This window comes from Bos mutus, chromosome 8 (assembly GCF_027580195.1).
Source record: "Bos mutus isolate GX-2022 chromosome 8, NWIPB_WYAK_1.1, whole genome shotgun sequence".
Classification (NCBI taxonomy): domain Eukaryota; kingdom Metazoa; phylum Chordata; class Mammalia; order Artiodactyla; family Bovidae; genus Bos; species Bos mutus.
This window is the reverse complement of record NC_091624.1, coordinates 36283550-36298994: the sequence shown is the minus strand read 5'-3', so window position 1 is coordinate 36298994 and position 15445 is coordinate 36283550. Positions and strand designations below refer to the sequence as shown.

Below are 15445 nucleotides of genomic sequence, written 5' to 3'. Positions count from 1 at the left end.
AGAGAAAAGCCTGCACAGCAATGAAGACTCAGCACAGTCAAAATAAATACATACATAAAATTATTTTTTAAAAAACTGGTTTAACTTGACCAGAGATGTTTGAACATAACTTAGTTTGAGAAATACATCTTACTGCATTTCTGACCCATCTCAACTCAAAACCATCCAGTGAGCTACAGAGTCACCACACACCTGAGTGTAGGATCATCAACCTCAGCATTTCCAAATCCAAGCAATGTATGTCCCACCCCAGCCTTTTCCTCCTCTACTCGTTACTACATAATATTAATCTTTAAAGAGCACCACCCTCTGCCCACACCAGCAATCTAAGGGTTGGCCGTAACTTTTCACTCACTGCTTACTCCTAACCTGTCACCAGCTTCTACAAACTCTGCCACTATATTCACTTTCAAAGTGGTCCCTGCCTCCCCATCGCCCCATGCTTGAGAGTGAAAAAAGGTGAAAGTGTTAGTCACTCAATCATGTCCAACTCTTTGCAACCCTATAGACTGTAGCCTACCAGGCTCATCTGTTCATGAGATTTGCCAGTCAAGAATACTGGGGTGGGTAACCATTCCCTTCTCCAGGGTATCTTCCCGATCCAGGGACTGAACCCAGGTATCCTGCATTGCAGGCAGATTGTTTATCATCTGAGCCACCACAGAAGCCCAAAGAATACTGGAGTGGGTAGCCATTCCCTTCAAAGGGATCCCCACCTCTCCATCACCCCATGATTACCACTTCTCAACTGCATAAGAGCAGTGGCCTCCTCACTGGTTTCCCTGATCTCAGTCTCATTCCTGAATTGTTGCCAGAAAAATAGTTTTAAATGCCTAATTACTTGTATGAATTCTCTTCTTTAAATGTTTTTCATGCCTTTCAGGATAAAATGTAAACTCCATTTTAGTATATAAAGCACACCTCTACCCCACACATTTCCATCATTCCTATGTATTCTGTTGTCGTTCAGTCGCCCAGTCGTGTCCAACTCTGTGACCCCATGGACTGCAGCACACCAGGCTTCCCTGTCCCTCACCATCTCCTAGAGTTTGCTCAAGTTCACGTTCATTGCGTCAGTGATGCCGTCCAGCCGTCTCATCCTCTGATGCCCTTTTCTCCTTCTGCCCTCAATCTTTCCCAGCATCAGGGACTTTTCCAACGAGTCGTCTGTTCGCATCAGGTGCCCAAATATGTCACACTATATCATGCCTCCTTGACTTTGTACAAACTGCCTTTCCCTGGAAAGTCCTTCTGCACCCAGATGGCTCCTACTCATTCTTTAGAATTTAATGTTTCACCTTCTCTCAGAAGGCTCTCCTACATAGATGCTTATCTCATAGTTTCCGTGGTTGACTCATCCATTTCTCTCCCAGATAATTAGTCTAAGCCAATCACAGTAATTTAATTCTCTCTGGTTTGGAAGTGGGCATGTGAGCCAACCCTGAAAATGAAAAATGAAGGGAAGAGTTGCCTGGGGAGGGGGGAAGTTCTGAGAAAAGTTTCTTGCTTCTAAGAAGAACATACTGGACAGATAACGAACTTTCCCTTAACATTGTATGTGAAGAAGACACCAGGAATTCTGGCAGGTATCCTGTGGTGCTGACGGCAAATGGTTTGAGGGGGAGTTCTGGCTAACTGACAAGAGCAGTGCAGCGAGATGAAATGAACCTGGCTTCTCAATCCTGGAATCCTCCCTGACTCTGGACTTGGTGCAGTCTTGGGATAATAAATCACCTTATTATCTAAACCAGGGTTTGTTAGAGTTACTTGCTGCTAATGGTGTCCTAACTGATGCAGCTGTCACCATCTCATGGGTCTCTCTGTCATCACAGTCAATCATCACACCAAAATCAGGAACATGACAGAATACCCTCACTGCACTTCAGCATCATTGTGGTGAACTTCAATAATGCCATGTGATAAAGACAGAAAATAAGAAGCATAAATATTGGAAAGGAGGGCACAAAACTGTCACTATCTCTAGGTTATTGTATCAGCTACAGGAAAAGGCAAAGATTCTAATAAGAAGCTAGGGGGATTAATTATAAGTCAGTCAGGTGTTCAGCTTGAAAGCAACAAAGACCATGTAAAAATATGATGATGGAAAATCCCATTCAAAATAGCTAAACACACAAATTAGAACAGGCACATAATATCTAGGATATCCATAAGAAATATTCAAAACTTGCATGAAGATAATAATAAAACATAGCTGAATAACATAAAAGAATACCTTGGAAAAATGAAGGAATATAACAATGTTCCTGAATAGGAGAAGTTAATTATTTTGAAGATCCATATCTCTTCTAAATAAAATTCACTGCAATTTTAATACAAATCTCAACACATTTTCAAAAATGACAAACGAGAAAGTGCACATGATTATCAAGAAACTCTGGCTAAAAAAAGATCCATAAGGGGAATTTGACCTATCTGATGTCAAAACTATACTGTTGTTCATAATGGAGCAGGAATACTAAAATATGCAATTCAGAAATACACCTTTGAAAATAATGAGAGGTTATGATAAATAACTCTGAGAAAAATCATTAACCAATTGGAAAGGAGAAAAAGTATATCCTTACTTTCTGTCAAACACACATTTAAAATTCCAAAGAAGTCAGCAAGTCAGTTAAAAGCAAATATTAGATCAAACCACATGAAATCACTATTTTTGTAGGTCAAAGGCAGTTGACTATCAGAAATTTCACATAGTTAAAGCTAATACATTAATTTTGAGGATGAAAACACAGGAAACATGTTTACAGTCTTGGAATGAGGGGTACTGACAAAATATAAAACTCAGAAAAGAAGTCTGCACGTGTAGAAATTGTCTGTGCATATGAAAAGTACCTGTGCTACAAAGTTAACATTAAAATAAGTTAAAAGCTCAAAATCCTTCAAGCTAGGTTTCAACAGTATGTGAACCGAAAACTTCCAGATGTACAAAATGGATTTAGAAAATGCAGAGGAACCAGAGAGCAAATTGCCAACATCCATTGGATCATAGAAAAAGCAAGGGTAGTCCAGAAAAACATCTACTGCTTTATTAACTACTCTAAAGCCCTTGACTGAGTGGACCACGACAAATTGTGGAAAATTCTGAAAGAGATGGGAATACCAGACCACCTTACCTGCCTCCTAAGAAACTGTATACAGGTCAAGAAACACCAGTTAGAACTGGACATGGAACAATGGACTGGTTCAAAATTGAGAAAGGAGTACGTCAAGGCTGTATATTGTCACCCTGCTTATTTAACTTATATGCAGAGTATATCATGTGAAATGCCAGGCTACATCTAGCTGGAATCAAGCTCAAGCTGGAATCAAGATTGCTGGGAGAAATATCAATAATCTTAGCTATGCAGATGACACCACTCTAATAGTAGAAAGCAAAGAAGAACTAAAGAGCCTCTTGATGAAGGTGAAAGCTGTGCTTAGTCACTCAGTCACATCTGACAGTTTGCAACTGTAGCCTGCCAGGCTCCTCTGTCTATGGGGATTCTCCAGGCAAGAATACTGGAGTGGGTTGCCATGCCCTCCTCCAGGGGATCTTCCCAACCCAGGGACTGAACCCAGGTCTCCTGCATTGCAGGTGGATTCTTTACCATCTGAGCCACCAGGGAAGCCCAAGAAAACTGGAGTGGATAGCCTATCCCATCTCCATGGAAACTTCCTGGCCCAGGAGTCAAACTGGGGCCTCCTGCATTGCAGGTGGATTCTTTACAAGCTGAGCTACCCCGAAAGCCAAAGGTGAAAGAGGAGAGTGAAAAAGCTGGCTTAAAACTCAATACTCAAAAAACTAAGATCATGGTATCTGGCCCCATCATTTCATGGCAAATTGATGGGGAAACAATGGAAGCAGTGACAGACTTTACTTTTTGGGGCTCCAAAATCACTGCAGACAGTGACTGCAGCCAGGAAATTAAAAGATGCGTGCTGCTTGGAAGAAAAGCTACGATCAGTCTAGACAGCATATTAAAAAGCAGAGGCATCATTTTGCTGACAAAGATCCATTTAGTTAAAACTATGGTTTTTCTAGTTGTCATGTAAGGATGGGAGAATGCTGAATGACGAAGAATTGATGCTTTTGAATTGTGATGCTGCAGAATAGTCTTGAGAGTCCCTTGGACAGCAAAGAGATCAAACCAGTCAATCCTAAAGGCAAAAAGAAGCACCAATATTTTGGCCACATGATGTGAAGAGCTGACTCATTGGAAAAGACCCTGATGCTGGGAAAGATTGAAGGCAGGAAGAGAAGGGGGCGACAGAGGATGAGACAGTTGGATGGCATCACTGACTCAATGGAAATTAAAGAACAGGCAAGCCTGGAGTGCTGCAGCCCATGGGGTCACAAAGAGTTGGATACTACTGAGCAACTGAACAACAACAAAATTAAAAGCCAAGAACAAATTAGGAGGAAAAAAGATAATATAAGAATTCTCAAAATCCATAAGGGAAGTACAAAAATGAAACAGAAATGCACAAAGTAAACAAGTAATTCCAAGCAGAAATGCACATGGGTAATTATCCTCTGAAAAGATGTTCACCTTTACAAGTAAAAAGGAACAGGTATATTAAAATAATAAAATCTCATTTTTTTTTTTCAGTCTTAGAAATTGGTCACATCAGGGTTAGTGCTTATGTGGGGAAGAAGTCATTCTTGTACTCACCTTTTTAGTGAGTATTAGTTTTTCAGAGGATAATTTGTTTGCCTATTTCCATCAAAATTTAAAATGTGTATATCTGTCAAATCAGCAGTTATGTTTTTAAGAATCTGTCATAAAGAAATACTTGTATATGCACATTCCTTGGCAGCACTGTCTGTTACAGCCACTAAATAGGAAATATCAATTTCCAGTAATAATTTGGTGATTAAATTATGATATGTCTTCACTAAAAGATATTATTCAGCCAATTTCAAAAGGATACAGATTAATATGTTTTGATATGGAAAGTCCTTCATGCCATATGATAAAGTGAAAAAAAGGAACTATAATACATATCGAACAATCCCATTTATGATAAAAAAAAAAAACCTATAGCCATTCTACATGTCAGTGTACATAGATTGGCTATCAGGAACATTAGGGTCAAGGAAAACATTCTATAAAATTATACTTTAAAATATCTTTTATGAGAACACATCATCTATTATCTATGTCATTATACAAATACAACTAAGTTCACTTAGGAGTGATTTCCACAAATGTGCATGAGGTATGGCCAATTCCAGACATTTCCCAGGATTTTTAAAATTTTAATCATTTGGTGAAAACCACATATAACATATATATATATTCCCATTTCCTCCAAGGACCACAAAATACATTTTCAATGAAAAGGAAACTGGCAGAACCTCAGTTTGATCCCAATTCTTTAACTGATACTATATTTCAGGACCATATTTTAGGACAGCTCTACTTTGAAGATATAGGAGGGTCTTGCCTCATCCAGCAAAGCGCACTTGAAGATCTTACCCTTTAAACAATGAAAGGAGGGAGGAGCATGTTTTGATCGTCCAATCTGCCTTGTCTGTAATCGCCCCTCATTCCTGAGCCAATGGACTGGACACACCACCACTGCCTCCTTCCTAACCGAGCTACTGACTAGCATGTAATTCATTAGCCTTTAGGATGACTTTCTACCATTTCACTTAATGAAAGTGTCAGGACCTCCATTTGAAGCCCTCCCATTTTCTCTCAGTGCCTGCCCACTCTCCTTCCTGCCTCCCTGCTTTTCTCCCTCTTTCTCCTTCTCATCCTTATCACAGACTTCTGACATTGTCGGGTGAGTGGCAGCTGGAAGCCTGCACCCTTCTGAGGTGCAGACCAGAGCCCACTGCAGGGCACGTACCCGTGTTTCTGGCTGTGATCTTGGAACTGTGTCTCAGCAGACGGACAAACACATTGCTGTTGCAGTGGTTCACTAACTGCAGGCGGAGACCCCTCCGAGTCTGGATCTTGACCAAGCATTTTGCCATTACTGTTTCTTCAATTCTCCGTGTCTCCTCTGCCTGTCATGGCCCAGGGCAGCTACCACCAGCCATAGTGGCTTTGACCTTTCACTAACTGTCCATTCTGTTTTAAAGGACCGAGGCAGGGCCCACTGAATGAATCAAATGTCAGGCTCCTAATGCAGCCAACAGAAATAACTCAGGAGGGATCAGCATGGGGCCAGAGGAGGGAGGGGGATGCTATTTTTAAGCTCTCCACTCACTCCCCTGACAAACAATGAAACAATATACAACATCCTTACCCTAGCCAATTGGAAACCATCCAGGCCAGAGGACCCCAGCCCAATGTCCTACAGTGTCCTAGGAACTGAATGCCTCCCCCGCCCCACAAAAATAAAACAATACCCAGGCAACTCTGTGATGGAGAAGCAACCCACCTTGATTTCTTTTAAAAAATATTTGAATCTTTATTATGTTCTAGAGCAGTGCTTTCCAATAAAAATAAAATGCAAGCCAAATTAAAGAACAAAAAGGAAACATTTGAAAAGTGAAAGAAATAAAATTAATTTTAATGATGTGTTTTATTTGGAGCCAAGATATCTAAACTAGTATCATTCACCATGTAATAATATCAAAATAATAAAATAGTTTAGATACTTTTTAGTACTAAGTCTTTGAAATTGGTGTGTATTTGCACACTTACAGCATGTCTCAATTCAGCAAACAGCAGGACACGACTTAGCAACTGAACAGCAATATTGCCAGTGCTCAGCAGCCACGTGAGATTGCCGTATTGGACAACACAGCTCTGGACAAAGTGCTGAGGACCTCATGGCATTATCTCTGTCCTCACAAGGATGCTAAAATGTCCCTTTTTGGATAGAAAAGGAAACAGCATCCTGGAAAGAGTAACTGACCTGACCAAATTCACAAAGTAAGTGGCAAAGCCATGATTTGAACCTAAGCATCCAACATCAGTTGACTAAGAAGACAGTCTCCCAGGAGGACAGCTGCTGGTACCCCTACTTCTAACCTCGTGTTTCAAATGTAGGATCTGAATATAATGTAATTCTCTCTTTCAAGACTTTGAAAGTCCTGCACTCGTACCTCTGAGCATGAAATGTGCTTGCATCCCCGAGTCAGTGTTCTGGGAGCAAAGTATTTTCAATATTTTAGGAATATTGAAAAATTCCTATAATTGAAAATATTTCAGCTGATTAGTAACTGTGCCCCATATACTACCATTCAGTTCTATTTCTTGGCTGGTACATTTTCTCACTTTCATTTTTAGAAAAAAATTTTTTTCCTCCCACTATTGTACATATATACATTTTTCTTCTTTAAATAGCTACTGAGTGCAAAAGATAATTTTCTAATAAAAATATTCTTTTTTTCTCCTCTCTTGACAAAACAAAACATTATATGCAGAGCAGTCAGTTGAAGTTACGCATTATTATATCTCACTGTGGGAATATAAATTGATCTAGCATTTCTGGAAAAAAGCTTAGCAAAATACATTGAGTTTTATAGGCATGATATCTGTCGATTCAAAAATTCCACTTTTAGGAAATTAGCCTGAGGAAATAATGAGAAATGTTGACAAAAATTTATGGACAAAGATTTTCATCAGTGTCATTTATTGTGGAAAGAAAAAAAAAAGTCAATCTAAATTTCCAGTGGGAAAATGATTAAATACATGTGATAGAATATTGTATATCCATTAAAATGTATGTTTAGGAGTTTAATGATGTGAGGGAAAGCTTGCAATATATTGATTACTGGAAGAAGCAGTTTATGTAAGCAGTATGACCTCAACTATATAAAAAAGTACAGTACAGACCAGACTATAAATTTTGATCGGGGAGAATGGGGAAGCCAGCTATGCACTGTGGGTGGAGGTCACTTCTAGATATCCCCCAGAGGGCTCCCTCTCCCCACCCACAGTTCCAGTTTCAACAGGGCAGTTCCTCCTCTCACCAGGGTTAGTCAATTTTCAAACCTGACACTTTAAAGGAAAATACTCCTAAAAATTCACAATATCTTCACCCCTTTGCAGTTCCCTTTTTGATATAATTCTGAGCAGAATCCCTACTTATAAAAAGATAGGCTGCACAGAGGTGGAGCCCTGGGACAGTACCTGCTAGGCCTTCCCTCACTAGCCACCACCAGCAGTTCCTGAAAAACTACTGAAAATCTTTAGGATACTGAAAAACAAATCAGGAAGTCCCCATGCCAAACGAACCAATACTGTGCAGGAACACAGATCAAGGATTTTAAAGATTAATGTGGGCTCACTGGCATGGCAGTAGACCAGGCCTCAGATATTGAGAAAACCTCCCTTTGTCTATTTGGATGGAATATAGATGAATCTGTGTGCTTATCATTATAAATAAAGACAACATGATGTGACTTGATAGCACACGCTAAACAAAGAAACCCCAAAGCAACAACAAAAACAAAACGAAAACCCCTAAAAGCAAATAAAAAACCTGAAACAAAACCACCATCATCCCTTATATCTGTTCTTTTCCATGGAGAGTTATTCTCTCTTAATTCTCAAGCTTCAAGTTTCACTATAGTTTTGAAGTGTCTCCTTCCCTTTTAGTAACTATAATGATAAAAAAATATTTTGCATCTCGTGCATGTAAAATTTTTTTCTTACTTTAACTTGTTCCCACTCTTTAAGTTACTTTTCAGAGATCTTAAGTATGATTCTTTTACCCTCTTTCTTCGGGGACCTTCAGCTTTTATTTAGAGGGAAGGAACCTAGCAGGACCAGCATCCCGTATTATCCCAACCATTTCTGTCTACCTTGCCCTGTTCAACCCAGAAGTGTGGCTACATTTCAAGAGGAAGAAACAAAGGGAAGCAGAGCCAACCCAAGGATTCTGGGAGAAACTGCACAAGCAGCTTGTTCTTGTTCTAGGCACTGCACTCACAGACCCGACAGCAATAGCACAGCATTTGGATGCCCTTGAACACCCTTCCTGTTTAGATTTGTCTTGTTTGTTTGAAGAATCAGGAATGCATGTCTGGGCAGTGACAAGAAGCTAAAGAAAGCAGCAGATATGTGTGAGGAGAGGAATTGATTTTCCACAATGAGATGCCAGAAACACTGATAAATCAAGCAGAAGCCACCGCAGAGGAAGAGAGTTCAATGATAAGAGCTCTTCATAAGCCTGGATTTCATGTCTGCTTTGGGGACAAACTTCCTGGCACAGATTTGAGGCAAGGGAACAAGTCTGTCTTTGCTTTGTGCGTGAATGGGAGCTACTACATGACTTGGAACCCTAGGGCATCTGAAAGTGGAGACCATAAATCTTCACGGGTGTTAGGACAAAGAAATGAGACTGAGTATATCAACTGCCTTGCGTAGTGCTGGCTCCCAGTTGATGAAGGAGAACTTAAAGGAGTTACAGAAAGTAAAAGTAAAAGCACAACCTCTGGGTTCTAATCCTGGCTGTACCATTTATCTGACTTCAGCTTCCATGCCTGTAAAATGAGCAGAGCAAAGGCAGGACCTATCTCCCAGGGCTGCTAGGAGGATTAATGAAGGTGATCCACGAGGCATGTTCAGATCAGGGGCTATCACAGGAATTACTCAAGAAAAATTACTGATTTTTTCCTAACACATGCTCTCTCCTTTACTCAAGGGAAAGACTGAGGATTTTAAATAGTCTGGATTTTCTCCCTTCTGTCAGCCATCTGTTTCTAACATTTCTAGTTACTTTTCCCTAACTAGGAAACAGCATTGCAGGCTGTTAAGTTTACCTGACCAGCCCTGTGACCTCGGGAAAGCTATATAAGCTTGTTGAAGTGTAGTTTTCTGCCTGTAAAATAGTACTGATGTTGACATTCATGTAACTGAGTGCCTGATAAGTAGCAGGCACAGTAAATGCTAGCTACTCTATCATCATCAATATCATGTACCTTATTAGTTATTTTGAAAACTAACAGCTTTCACAGGTGTAGTGGGTTTGGCTTTTAGTTAAAATAGTTATGGAGATTCACTGAAATTGTAGCTGACAACTCCAGTTAGGAAGATAATAAAAAGTTATTACACACATTAAATGTTCTTCATAATAAATTTAGACATCAAGTATCAAGAAACTGATTGTCTCAGTTTATTTGATCCCTAAATTTATTTGATGTCTAAATTATTTGAAAATCCTTGGCACTGTCACATATCATATTTATCATATAATGAAGTATAATAATGTTATAAAATATTTTAATAATATTTTGTGATACAATGGGTATATTCTTGGACATATAATAACAAGAAATGGAAGCAGTTCCCAGCACCACTAAGTGACAGGGCTATTCGACCAGGTAGTCAGTCATTTGTATAATTCAATTTCCTCCTTTGTAAATAAAATGAGACAACATTATGTGTCCTATCCGTTTCGAAGAAATGGTCATGAGTCTCAAATTATAGTAATTCACGGAGAAAACTCTGAAAATGTGTAAGACGGTTTGGCATATTGGATAATCTTCCTCTTATTATCTCCCTTATCAGATGAAGCACTCATTGAGTGTCTCCTCCCTGTAACACAAGAGTACTGCTCGGTGGGGCCAGTCATCACATGCAGTGGTGGGACAAAGGCCAATAAACCTTCTGGAGAATTACAGCTGCAGACAAAACAGAATTCAAGCAGTGCAGCTGGGCTCTCCTCAACACCACTGTGGGGAAAGAGAACACTTTTCACAGCAACTTCATGGCTATAACAGAGCAGCGGTCCCCAATCTTTCTGGCAGCAGGGACCTGTTTCGTGGAAGAGAGTTTTTCCACGAATGGGAAGGGATGGTTTCAGGATGACTCAAGCTCACTACATTTATTGTGCACTTTATTTCTATTATTATTACATGCGCTCCACCCCAGATCATCCCCGGAGGTTGGGGACCCCTGCTGTAGAGGATTCTAACATAGGACTCATCTGTTTCCCTGACCATCCGATACACTGACAACTGCGGCATCTCTAAATAGGGAGCTTATGCGAGCTGTGTCAGAGAGGAACAGACAAGAGAGGGAGAGACAGTAAGAGAGTCAGGAAGGGCGGATGGAGTGTCACAGTGCTCTGCTCAGACCACTGGTGACGATTTCTAGACAGGCAGGAAAAACAGACTGGACGTTCCATCAGACACTGCTCTGCTTTCACTTCCTGCCTCCTTGTGTTCTGATCCTGACTTTTTTACCCCAAATGTACAGAATTAATATTCTTGAAAATAAATCTTAGGTGGTAGTTATTATTATTATCAAAAAAGCACTACCTGCACAGTGCAGGGAAGTAGAGAACAGGTAGGAAATTGGTGGAGGAGATCCCAATAGTCCTCAAAGGTGACAGCCCAGAGAAAATTGCTGCTGACATGTGCTCTGTTTCCTACAAGACCTGCAGGAGTTTTAAGTTCAAAGGGTTGCAAACATGGTTAAAATATTTACAAGTTGGTGAGGCCTAGAGAAGTCATAATGGAGTATGAAATTTTAACCTCAAAGCCAAAGATACCAATGTGTTGTGCTATAAATCATTCTGTGTGATGTTTTGAAACTTTTAAAACTCTATTTTTTCTTTACAGTACTAAAATCAGCTATCACTCCTCTGACAAAGGTCTGTATAATCAAAGCCGTGGTTTTTCCAGTTGTCATGTATGGATGTGAGAGTTGGACTACAAAGAAGGCTAAGCACTGAAGAATTAATTGATGCTTTTGAACTGTGGGGCTGGAGAACACTCTTGAGAGTCCCTTGGACTGCAAGGAGACCCAACCAGTCCATCCTAAAGGAAATCAGTCCTGAATATTCATTGGAAGGACTGATGATGAAGCTGAAGCTCCAATACTTTGGCCACCGATGTGAAGAGCTGACTCACTGGAAAAGACCCTGATGCTGAAAAAGATTGAGGGCAGGAGAAGGGGGCAACAGAGGATGAGATGACTGGATAGCATCACTGACTCAATAAATATGAGTTTGAGCAAACTCCAGGAGACAGTGAAGGAGAGGGAAGCCTGGCGTGCTACAGTCCACAGAGTAGCTCTTTCCAAATACACAGCATTTGCTTAAATTACCTTCACAGGTTCCAAAGTATGATGCTGGAAACATCTCTAGATCTTTAGGAGAAAAGGTATTAATTTTTGAAGTGAATGAGCTTAATGTTTTGTCTTCTAGGATTCTTTTTCTTTTCATTTTCTGGTATTCCAGATTCTACCCGTTAAAGAGGAAGGGCACCCACAGTGAGGTGAGGGGCAGGATAAGCCTAACGCTATGAAAGCCTGAGAAGGAGCATGAGATGCTCTAGCTACAAGGAAATGGGCATCTCAGCCTCAACCAGAAAAGTCATGAAGGACCTGCTGAAGACTGAGAATCACAAGGCTTACTGACAACTCTAAGAACTTCCCGCAATCCCTCATGTTTTCCTAACTTTTCAATGAGATGTGGATCTGCATCTTATTTACAAACAAGAAAGAGCATATCATTCCAAGCAGTCAGCTTTCCATAAGAAATAAAAGTTAAAAAAAACTGTTCATGAGAAGACAGATGTATTGCTGGGCTTCTACCTCTATCTTCCAAAGAATGAATTTAGTCCCTGCCCCTCCAAAATTGACTCTAAGATTTCTGAACAAAATGTTTAAAATGAGCATACTCTGTTTGAATAGGGAAATGTTTGTATACTGAAAAAAATAGAAATAGAGCAAAGAATATAAAAAAACTAACAAGTTATTTTTAAATGACATAAAAAGCCTAACGTGCATTGTACTTATATGAGTTCTCAGTGGAAGCAGGTTAGAACTCTGAATTTTTTGTTTTATTCCATAGCATGGCTTATATGTAATCTTAGAGCTTAGGGTCAGGAACAGAAAAGTCAGCTAGAAATGGCTCCCCTTCCATTAACCATCCACCCTTTAGTGAGAAGATCCCAGGCATCGTGCAGGGAGGGGCATGCAGTTAGACCAGACATGTAAACTGATGGTTAGAAAGAGGGGTTTTAGGAATCAAATATAAGTGGCAGCTCCAGAGAAATGGACAGCAGAGTGGTAGTTACCAGGAGCTGTGGGAGTGGGGATGTGGAGATGCTTGTCAGGGGATACAAACTTACAGTTGTTAGATTAATAAGATCTGGGGATCTAATGTACAGTATGGTGATTATAGCTAGTAATGCAATATTATATACTTAAATATTGCTAATAGTCGATCTTATGTTCTCACCAAAAGAAAGAAATGATAATTATGCTATGGGAGGGAAGTGTTAGCTAACTCTATGGTGATCATCATTTTGTACCATATAAATGTATCAAATCAATACACTGTACATCTTAAATTTATACACGGTTATATATAATTATATCTCAATAAAAAGAATAATAAATGCAAGATTGAAAGAAAAGAAAGCTACTAGTACTTTCTTCAGAGCCAGGAACATGTCATAGGGGAGGAGCCACTTGACAAAACAGTATGGACTGAGCCGGTGGAGCAGAGGAAAATTGGAAGAGCAGTCCCAACAAAGGAAACAGCAGAGGGTCCTGTGTGGGTCAGCAGTACTGGGTGGGGGGTGGGTGGAGAGCTGTAGTCACAGAATGATGAGAGGGTCAGGCAGGACCAATGGAGGGAAATATGGTGAGTGTGGACCAGATTGTGAGGACCCATGAACACCAGGGCTGGACTCTGCTCTACAGTCAATGGGGAAAGTTCTAGAAACTATTTTAATAAAGGTGATGGCTCCAGCAGGAGTTTATAGAGGATGGGTTAGATGAAGATAAATAAGGAAGACACTGCAATGTCTCCAGAAAGAGAAGAGGGGACCTGTAATGAAGATGTAACTGCAGGCTGAAGAGTTGGGGCAATGTCAGTTACTCCTGGGATGGACTTGACAGTGGTGGCCGAGTCGATGCGGGCATGGGAGGGGTATCAAGGCAAGGATGGCTTCCGGGTATCTGGCTGGGGCAACTTAATGGATGTTCTGTCATTCACCAAATCAGAGCAGGGGCAATTTGGAGACTGGGATTTGAGGAAGGAAGAGAACATGAGGGTAGTTGTAAGCCCATTAAGTTTGATGGGTTAGCTGTGAGCAATTACATGGCATCCAAGTGGAGGTGGCTAACAAGCAGAGGAGAGTGCAGGGTGGCAGCGAGGGGCTGGGCACTAATACAAGGAGGCTAATCCAAGAGAAACAGAGAAGGTCAAGGTCACTCTCATTAGTGAAAACACTGCATCTTGAATCCTGTCTCCTTATTCCAAGTTCAGTGGTCTCCATTTCCAAACAGCAGTGAAAAGCAAGCTTTACTGTCTTCCAATAGTGGTTAAGATAATGTTTTAAAATAACTGATTAATTCACCCATACTCACAAAAGTCCTGGAAGCCTTTTCTTGATCCTCAGCCCAGACAGCAAACTTAACCCACCCAACAATAAAACCACCACCACAAAGACTTTAACTGTAAATCTCATAAACCATTCTCCAAGACAGAAAGACCTCCCCCAACTGCAGACTGCTCAAAAGGATCCACACTCTAAGTAAAAGGAAAACCAAAGGGGTCACAAGTAGAGGAGAGTGTGAGATAAGAGACCTAATCTGCAAGGATCAGGTAGCATTCATTGACAGCAACAAGGTGCCCCCTGGTGTCATCATCCAACAAGCCACCCATTAATTATGCAGATGCAGAGTTGTCCATTCCCCTCTTATTCACTGGCCCATGGCACACCTAAAACCCTGTGAATAAAGATATGGCCTGAATACCTATAGATATCCTCTGTAGGATGGTGGTAACATGAAGGAAATCTTCCAGAGCTCTCCATACATGAAACCAGAAGAAAATCTCCCACAGACATTGGACAGGGACTAGGAATTTCACAGCTATAATGCATTCTTTGAAAAAGGTATGAGGAATTTCCCTGGAGAAGAATTTAACCCATCTCTCTGACTAAGACAACCTATAATTTAGATTTTTCCTTCCATATAAACAGCTTTTCCCCTGTCCTGGTCAAACCCAGGACTTAAAGTTTTGAGATGTTATAACTTAGATGTATCAAGGCAATTTATGCACAATGCAGTTTTGTCACATGCCAACGTAGGTACCTGAGGTATTCCTGGAAGAAATAGGTGCCAGTGCTGTCCTTACTGGCCCCAGTTAGCACAGCTGCCTCCGGTCTGTTTAGGATTCTCAACCAAGAGTCTATTTCCTCTGCCTCTGTACAGGGTGAATTTGTTTTCTCATCACTTCTGCTGTATTATTTCACTCCCTCCAGGCACAAGTCACAATTACAGATAAACCATTTTTGTCTGAGTAGAGGAAATTGAATTGGGCTGCATTAATAAATGGAGCTCTATTTTTTTTTTCCATATTTCCCAACAGCTTTACAAATGGTATTAAGAATCAGGCATCTGTGTCTCTCTGTGGGAAAAAAAACCAGGCTTTTTTGGAACTATGGACTCCTTATGTTGCTGCTCTGTAACCAAGGAGCTAAAGGCATCAAGTCTCAGTCCTTCACCCAACACAGCAG

The 15445-nt window shown here is 40.5% G+C and overlaps 1 protein-coding gene and 1 long non-coding RNA gene across 8 annotated transcripts in view; one reads left to right on the top strand and one right to left on the bottom strand.

Annotated features, from left to right (window-relative positions):
* The window catches only part of LOC138988877 (uncharacterized), a 99190-nt gene extending 85198 nt beyond the window's left edge, over positions 1-13992 (top strand). For both annotated transcript variants that reach the window (XR_011465091.1, XR_011465094.1), the window contains one exon: positions 11531-13992. This is a non-coding gene — a long non-coding RNA (uncharacterized lncRNA). The remainder of the gene's footprint in view (positions 1-11530) is intronic.
* FRMD3 (FERM domain containing 3) overlaps positions 1-15445 on the bottom strand; it is a 341588-nt gene that overhangs the window by 40249 nt on the left and 285894 nt on the right. The gene's annotated exons all lie outside the window — the stretch shown is intronic.